The sequence below is a fragment of the Triticum urartu genome, unplaced genomic scaffold, assembly GCF_056163025.1.
Source record: "Triticum urartu cultivar PI428250 unplaced genomic scaffold, HENAU_Tu73 scaffold1, whole genome shotgun sequence".
Lineage (NCBI taxonomy): Eukaryota > Viridiplantae > Streptophyta > Magnoliopsida > Poales > Poaceae > Triticum > Triticum urartu.
This window is the reverse complement of record NW_028259461.1, coordinates 3,196,514-3,205,575: the sequence shown is the minus strand read 5'-3', so window position 1 is coordinate 3,205,575 and position 9,062 is coordinate 3,196,514.

Sequence of the window (9,062 nt, the reverse complement as noted above, 5' to 3'; positions counted from 1 at the left end):
ATAATTGGTGGGCATGTATGGTTGGGTTTTATTTGTGTATTTGGCGGAATTTGGCATATTTTAACCAAACCCTTCGCATGGGCTCGCCGTGCATTTGTATGGTCTGGAGAAGCTTACTTGTCTTATAGTTTAGCTGCTTTATCTGTCTTTGGTTTTATCGCTTGTTGTTTTGTATGGTTCAATAATACAGCTTATCCGAGTGAGTTTTATGGACCCACCGGGCCAGAAGCTTCTCAAGCTCAAGCATTTACTTTTCTAGTTAGAGACCAGCGTCTTGGAGCTAATGTGGGATCCGCTCAAGGACCCACAGGTTTAGGTAAATATCTAATGCGTTCCCCAACTGGGGAGGTTATCTTTGGAGGGGAAACTATGCGTTTTTGGGACCTTCGTGCTCCATGGTTAGAACCTCTAAGGGGCCCCAACGGTTTGGACTTGAGTAGGTTGAAAAAAGACATACAACCTTGGCAAGAACGACGCTCAGCAGAATATATGACCCACGCTCCTTTAGGCTCTTTAAATTCCGTGGGTGGCGTAGCTACCGAGATCAATGCAGTTAATTATGTCTCTCCTAGAAGTTGGTTATCAACTTCTCATTTTGTTCTAGGATTCTTCTTTTTTGTGGGCCATTTATGGCATGCAGGAAGAGCCCGAGCTGCTGCAGCAGGTTTTGAAAAGGGAATCGATCGTGATTTGGAACCTGTTCTTTACATGAACCCTCTTAACTAAGATTTTCTTATTTATACCTGTTCTACTTTTTTTCTGTTCTGGCTCGGTTATTCCATCTAGCCGAGCCATTCATTCCTTTTTATGAAGAGAAAGATAAGGGACAGAAAAAAAAAATAAATAAAAATGAAAGAAACAAACGTATTCAATAAGCAAAAGGAGAGAGAGGGATTCGAACCCTCGATAGTTCCTAGAACTATACCGGTTTTCAAGACCGGAGCTATCAACCACTCAGCCATCTCTCCACAGCCTAATCCTTATTTTACTCCTACAAATAGAACATAGCCATATAAAAAATAAAAAGATTTATTAGCCTCTAGAAAGATATCAGATACAAGTTCCTTTTCGATATATCTCTGTATACTGTATACACGGATACAGGATCCGCTATACCCGCTTGTGAAATAAAGAGTAAATAATCTCTTCTCACCCCCATATCCAAATAAAAAAGCGGTTTAAGTAATAAATTTGAATTAAAGAGAAGAATCAATGGATTCATGATTAAACCCCTCCTACTTCTTGTATTTTTTTACAATTTTGGTTTAAGTGAGGGATCAAATATGTAGTCAACTTTATTTGATGGTAGCTTGGAGGATTAGAAATATGACTATTGCTTTCCAATTAGCTGTTTTTGCATTAATTGCGACTTCCTCAGTCTTAGTAATTAGTGTACCCCTTGTATTTGCTTCTCCTGATGGTTGGTCAAATAATAAAAATGTTGTATTTTCCGGTACATCATTATGGATTGGACTAGTCTTTCTCGTAGCTATTCTGAATTCTCTCATTTCTTAAATGAAATTTGGTTAATATTTATTAACCCCATAAAAAAGAAATAATAAAGGCCATTTCTTCTAAAAAATTAGAATAGTGAGACGTATTAAAACGCAATTTGCGTTCCGAATTGCTAGCTCTTCTCTTTCAGTATTATGAAATTCCATTCCCATTAGAATATTCATTGACAGATAATAAAAAAAGGAAAACTCTAATATAATAGAAAATGAAATGAAACGGTCGACCCAGACATAGAAGGTCGACCCAGGCGGATATACGCTATAAAATATATACCGTAGCGAGCGTAGTTCAATGGTAAAATATCTCCTTGCCAAGGAGAAGATACGGGTTCGATTCCCGCCGCTCGCCCGCTTAATTTATCAAAGTACTATGATAAAAAGTTTAGTCTAGTTAACTGTTTAACTACTTATATTAAATTAAGTATTAATTAGGTGTTAGTCTAGTGCCGTATCCCTTACTATCTTACCCTTCCTTTGCATCCCACTCAAAAAAAGAGGGCGCTCCAGAGGCAGAAATAGAACTCGCCAACAGAGCTCCAAAAATTGGGTATTAACTGAGACAAACAACGGGCAAACTTTTTTTAAAGGGAAGGGAGAGGTAGACTGTCCCTTTCGTTTCATTTTTATTTTCTGCAGGGTAGGGAGAGGCCTTGCGCCTTCTTTTTTTGAAGGCAAGTGACTTCGCAAACTGCTCAATTTTGCCCTCTAGGGCCGGGAACTAATGAATAAAAAAGGGTTGGATACGCCCCTCTACCATACATATCTAGAGAAATAGAATAGTCCTTTTATACAGACTGCTAAGTGCGGAGACGGGAATCGAACCCGTGACCTCAAGGTTATGAGCCTCGTGAGCTACCAAACTGCTCTACTCCGCTCTGGAGTACCAGAAACTGGTGGACAAAAAAGGCTTGAATACAAGCCTCTAACATGTCTAGACAAATAGAATACTCCTTTTATACAGAATGGAGCGGGTAGCGGGAATCGAACCCGCATCGTTAGCTTGGAAGGCTAGGGGTTATAGTCGACGTTGGTTGATTATTTTTAACGTCTCTAATTCAAAACCGAACATGAAATTTTGATTTCATTCGGCTCCTTTATGGATATTCTCACCACTTAACATCTATGTCAGCTTTTCTATTTGAATGGAACCAAAGCTCTCCGCTTTCTAGATGATCCTTATAGAGTAGGAGATAGAAATTCTATCTAAATTCATCTAATCTACTTACTTCGTTCCCTAATTTCATTCAAGAGATCCTGAGGAAAAGAATTGGGTTTCCACCGAGCTGAAACAATATGCGGATGGTTCTAGTAAACCAAAACTATCGTTTTTTAGCTATTTGGCTTCCTTATTCCTTATTTTAAGAAGATTTAGTTACGATTGGAAATCAACTTTTTTGTATCTTCATCCATAGATCCTTTACTCATATTTTCAAAATTGGAATACTTAATCCAATGCAAAATTATGCTTCGCGACTCTGTACTCATAATCCTATTTTTATTTTGGATGCAATTTAAATTAGTCTTTGGATACAAATCGCCAGAATGTATATTCTTCCTCAATATGCTATTGAGAGGAAAAGGATTTAATCCTTTATAAGAACTAAAGTTTTCATCGGAATATAAAAATAAAAAACTTAAGGATGCCTTAAGTATATCATTTCAAATTCAGTTATTAATAGAACGAATCACACTTTTACCACTAAACTATACCCGCTACATTGTAGATTATGGTATAAATGGTACCCTTTGTCAAGGATAGCCATTTGACAAGAAGGCTAATTCCCCCTTATTGAATCAGATGGAGAAGGTTCATGACACTGAGCCGTTGGTACTTCTACTTCGATCGCTCGCCTTTACTTTAGGATTTAGATAGCCCCTCTGGTCTGTAAAAAAAATCTTTTCTTACCATGCTAATAGCGCCTGAACCAAATGTATTTATTTTGATTAGGATCCTATTCTACGGTTACGACTACAATAATAATTATTTACTTTGCAAGGACGTAAGTGTGTCAGACTGCTAAATTGTTTTATTATTCCTACAATATAAACTAGGGGATATAGGGGGTAACACTGTCCCTATAAATTCCTTTTTTCCTTTTCTTTTTTGTCCAGAATTGAACAAAAAAGAAATTATGGAAGATGTTTTCTTCCCCCATTAAGTCCGAGCCATAGAGTAAGAGTGAGATGAGTTTTCCAAATTCATCATAGACTTTCCCTATGGCTTGATAGAAGTAAGCAGCAAAGAGTCGTAACTTAAAGAAAAAAACGGACAGGGCCGACAGATTTACCTGATGTAAAGAAGATCCTAAAAGTCTCTGATTAGTCGACTCTCTCCATTTAACACTTTCCTCTCTCTCCTTTTTTCCACTGACTCAATTCTAGTTTATTAGATTCTTGTTTAAAAGAATGCAAAAAGTTCAATAGAACTAAGAACACATAAAAAATAGCATAGAGGATCAAGGCCATTACCAAAAGTTCCTCCCAAGGATCCTATATCCTATTGGGTATCTGTTCCCCGCCTTTTCCCGCTAGGATCGGAAATCTTATATTTTCCATATCCATATACCGTTGAATCCTTGGGGTTCCAGAATCCGCCTATTTTACTAGTCTTCGGAAACGGAAAACCCTGAACCAAGAAGAGTTGGATATGTTATGTAGGGTATGTTTTTTTTTATTAATTTTATTTTGAGCTCTCAAGATATCGATATATACATATACAATCTCTACATAATGTCTCTCTCTCTATCTCTATATATTATATATATAATATGTACATTATGCAGTAGACCCATAATGGGAAATCCAAGTGGCTAATTTTTGAATTAAATAAAAAGCCCTTTTAACTCAGTGGTAGAGTAATGCCATGGTAAGGCATAAGTCATCGGTTCAAATCCGATAAAGGGCTTTTTAAATTAGTGGTAGAGTAATCTCGTGCTAAGACGTAAGTCGTTGGTTCGAATCTGATAGAGTACTTTTCTACTAAATTGATTCACTTTTTTTCTTTGTTTTTGAAACTTTCTCTATATTTTTAGAGAATTTTATGACTTAGTGCGGGATGGATGCATTTTTGGTATGAACACTAAATGAAGCACGGAGAATTAATCTATAACGATCAACTAAAAAAAATCCTAGATGAAAACATAACAGAAAAGTTGGAAAAACTCTTTGCTTTGGATCTATTTATACTTTTCGAGTATATTGACAATTCCAAAAAACTGCTCATACTATGATTATAGTATAATCACGAGCGGTTGTATATGGCCCTATCGTCTAGTGATGCCCCTATCGTCTAGTGGTTCAGGACATCTCTCTTTCAAGGAGGCAGCGGGGATTCGACTTCCCCTGGGGGTAGGGAGTATTATGAAAGGAGGTTAATCATAGATTAGCAAAAACCCTAGAATAAATTCTTCCTGGGTCGATGCCCGAGTGGTTAATGGGGACGGACTGTAAATTCGTTGACAATGTCTACGCTGGTTCAAATCCAGCTCGGCCCAAACCAAAAATCTAGGGCTTCGTGAGTATGAACTAAATCCTTTTGTTTTTCTTCCATAAAATAAAATGTCTGATCTATAGAAATAAAAGATAAAGAAAAAAGGGAAATTTTTTTTTCTAATCCATATCTCTCTCATTCCTTTCTTACAAACAAAAGAGTTTTTCTTATTGAAGGCTGGATTATTATCCATTTTTAGTGATAAAAAATCACGACATACTAGTTATGTCACTCTCACTATACCCACGTATAATATAATATGTGGGTATGTAGTATATGATTCGTCTATTTCTTAGAGTACGAAAGACGAATCGAATCTTCTTATGGTTCTATTTAAGAATGGGTATGCCATACACCCCGCGGGGATTGTAGTTCAATTGGTCAGAGCACCGCCCTGTCAAGGCGGAAGCTGCGGGTTCGAGCCCCGTCAGTCCCGAACTAGGGTTCAATGAATGGAGAAATTGATATTTCCTTTTTCCATGAAAAAAAGGGGCAGGGAGCAAGATCAAATACCCACAGGGCACCCTTACTTCACTTTTTTATTTTGCATCTCTCATTAAAGAGGGAGGGAGGGCATATAGGAATTTTTTTTTCACTACTCCCAATCGATAAAGAAAGACACACATACGATATGTGGATTAGTAGAATTTAGGATATTATATTACTCTATCTTTCTTTATGATGATACCATCCTCATCTTAATTTCCTATTCCACTCTTATGGAATAGAGTACCGGTATTTTACCGGAATCCATACATAAATCGTATTCCCTTTTTATTTCAGACCTCTTTTCCCCATCTCACTTCTACTGCTTATTTGGATGTCTATGTGACCCATAGAAAGTGAAAGTTGGTCATATAATACATACATAATTGTATGTATAACTATAAGAAAAAGGAAGGGAAATTGTATAAGATTAAGAAAGTATAAGATTAAGAAAGCTCGTGGGTTAGAGATATAGAAAAGAAAAAGTAGAAAAGGATTAAAAAAGAGGGAATTCCTAATCCAATCAAAAAACCCATTTTGGTCTTAGTGTGGATAGAGGATCTTCCTATGTTATACTATATAACTCTCATCCGTGAAATATAACTCTCATCCATGAATTGATTTGATAGATCCGATATTCATAATATTGAATTGATTCAGTATTATCAGAATGCAAGCCCTACCCTTGAATTTACAAGATACCCCTTTTTCCTCTCCATGGGATTACATCCCGAGTTATTGTGAAAATAAAAAATAAAGAGGTTATGGAAGTCAATATTCTCGCATTTATTGCTACTGCACTGTTCATTCTAGTTCCTACTTCTTTTTTACTTATTATTTATGTAAAAACAGTCAGCCAAAATAATTAATTGGAATTCCAATTAATCATTGAAGAAATTAAAAAGGGATTAAATAAAAAAAATCCAAGTCTTAAATGAAAGGATCTGGTTGGAATCTTAAAGTGTGGTAGAAAGAACTACATATAGTTTTTTCTACGACACTTTAGATTCTTTCTATTATATTATCTTTGAATCTACATAGAATAGATTAGTAGATTGAAATAGTTAAGTAGTCTAATTCAATTTCTTTTTTCATTGCATCCACTTAATTTCAATCAGGTCAAAATAAAAAAATCTAAGACAATTCTTGACCAAAGAATCCATGGAAGGAAAGAAAAATAATATGAAGAATAGACTATAGTAAAAAGTAAAAGGAAATGGAAAATGTGTGATATGCCGTGAATAGTTCCGTGGAAGAAAGTCTAATTTTCTTATGTATAGAACTTTTTTTAACCATTCGTCATTTCTAGTAGAAATTCTGAATTGGTATAATGGCTCTTTCTTACATTACAACTTACAATACAAGAGTTTCTTACAGGAGTGAAACAAAACTAAAGAAAAAGATTAAAGAATAACGTTTGACAAAATGATTAATGCAAAATGATCCATTAAAGAAAAGAATTGATACAACAATTTGATTACTTAATCAATTAGTAGTATCCCTAGAGTCCACTCCTTCCCCATACTACTAGTGAAAGAGAAAATGTAAAGACTACCATTAAAGCAGCCCAAGCGAGACTTACTATATCCATCTAAATTATGTCTCCTATTTCTATGAAGGGATTATTCTACTATTGATCAATAATCATAGTGGAATCAAGGGTACAGAGTCAAAAAGGGATTCCGCCCTAAGGCCATGGATCAATCAGTTCAAGGAATTTACTCCTAACAAATTCTTATAGGAATTCTGGTAGAATTAGAGAGCATTAAAAATACGAGATACTATAGCCCTTTTTTCCTTAAAAAAGAAAGAGTACGGGAATGATGTCCTGAATAGAAGAAGCGGGAATAGGAAGATTTTTTATTCCTTTTGTTACTCTTTTTTTTTTTTTTAAGCAAAGGACGCCCGAATATACCATAAAATTATCGATAGATAAATATTTATTGGATACCTACCTTACCTAATGTTTATTTTTGACCTAAACCCTGCAGCCTTGCTTTGTATCATTCTATGAAAGAATGAAGAGATTTTATCCATAATACAACTCCTAAATTGATTTTTGATCGACCTATTTAATCTGATTCTCGTTAGAATTAAGTAGTCCTTACTTTAGTGTATGTAGGTAACATAAGATGTACGATAAAAAAATGTATAATAATTAGTAAGTCTTGATATTCTTTCGTGGAGTCCCTTCTTGAATCTTAGATTGAAAAAAAAAAAGAATGCCCCTTAGGGACCTTTCTTTGGATACCAAGATTTCTGACATCTTATCCTCGTATTTTAAAATTATCAAATCGAATCTCAATTAAGAACCAATTCAAATTCATATAATAAAAGAATAAGGAAACACTACCTCACCCCTATTGATAACCATTTTGGCCACTACCGTCAAAACAAACCCTAACCCTAGTTTGAGGATAGAACTATGGTATGGTTTCTCTAAACCCAGTATCGGCAGGCCCAGTTACTCTCTTGCCCGAACTTATGCGAAGTAAAAATTTATCGAATTCGATCAGCACTATAAAAAAAACCTAAGTATTTTATTGATCAGGCGGCACCCAGATTTGAACTGGGGATAAAGGATTTGCAGTCCCCTGCCTTACCGCTTGGCCATGCCGCCAAAAAATCCGATCAAAAATCTAGAAAACAGCAAGTATTCATCCACGTTTTCTTACGAAAAGCCCCTTTTATTTTGAATATAATTCTACTTACTTTTTTCCAATCTTTTTCAAAAAATCTATTCCTGCTTTTTTTGATCCAGTTTCTATTATTCTCCTCGATAGATTCTATCTTAAAACATACATTGTTAACACAATAAAACTTCCCATTTCTTTCTATTGAGATGAAAAAGAAGAAAAAGTGGATTTCTATTCACAGGCTGCAAAATTCAGAATAAATTGGAACCGTTAACTAGAATTCTCTTTTTTTTATTGCAGTAGTGAACTACTCTTAAATCGGTATTATCTCCCCCCCCTTCAATGGCATAATAAAATATTATGGCTTTATGCTTAATCCGTGTATAGGTAAACTTTAGGTCCGAACAGCATTATTATCCAAAGATCCCCTTTATGTACATATCTCTATGGGGAATCATGCTTTAATTTTTCAAAGTATTAAATTAAATATCTTGAATAAAAAAAGGAAATTTGCTCTGATATAGAGTATAACCTGACTATCTTGGCGTACCCAAGTGAAATTACGATAAAAGAAAAGCATGGATATGGGGAGAGGTGGATAACTAGATTGGCATGTACTTAAAAAAGGGACTTACTTTATTTTAGAATTCCACAATGAAATACTGAATTTTCTAGCAATTATACTACTCCGATCCGAAATAAAAAAGAACCCTCAAATTATTTTGAGAAATTAAAGTAAGCACGCTATTCTAAATCGAAGTAAAGTCAAACTTTCTAGTATATTATATTACGGCTTTATTACATTCATAGAAAGGAGATAAAATGAGAAATCTTTGCCATCCAATCTGATTAGAATATCATAACATAAAGTATAAGTGGCAGAATTTTTTTTGTAGGAATGTTTTATCAATTCATTTTCATTTCATTTGTACCCCT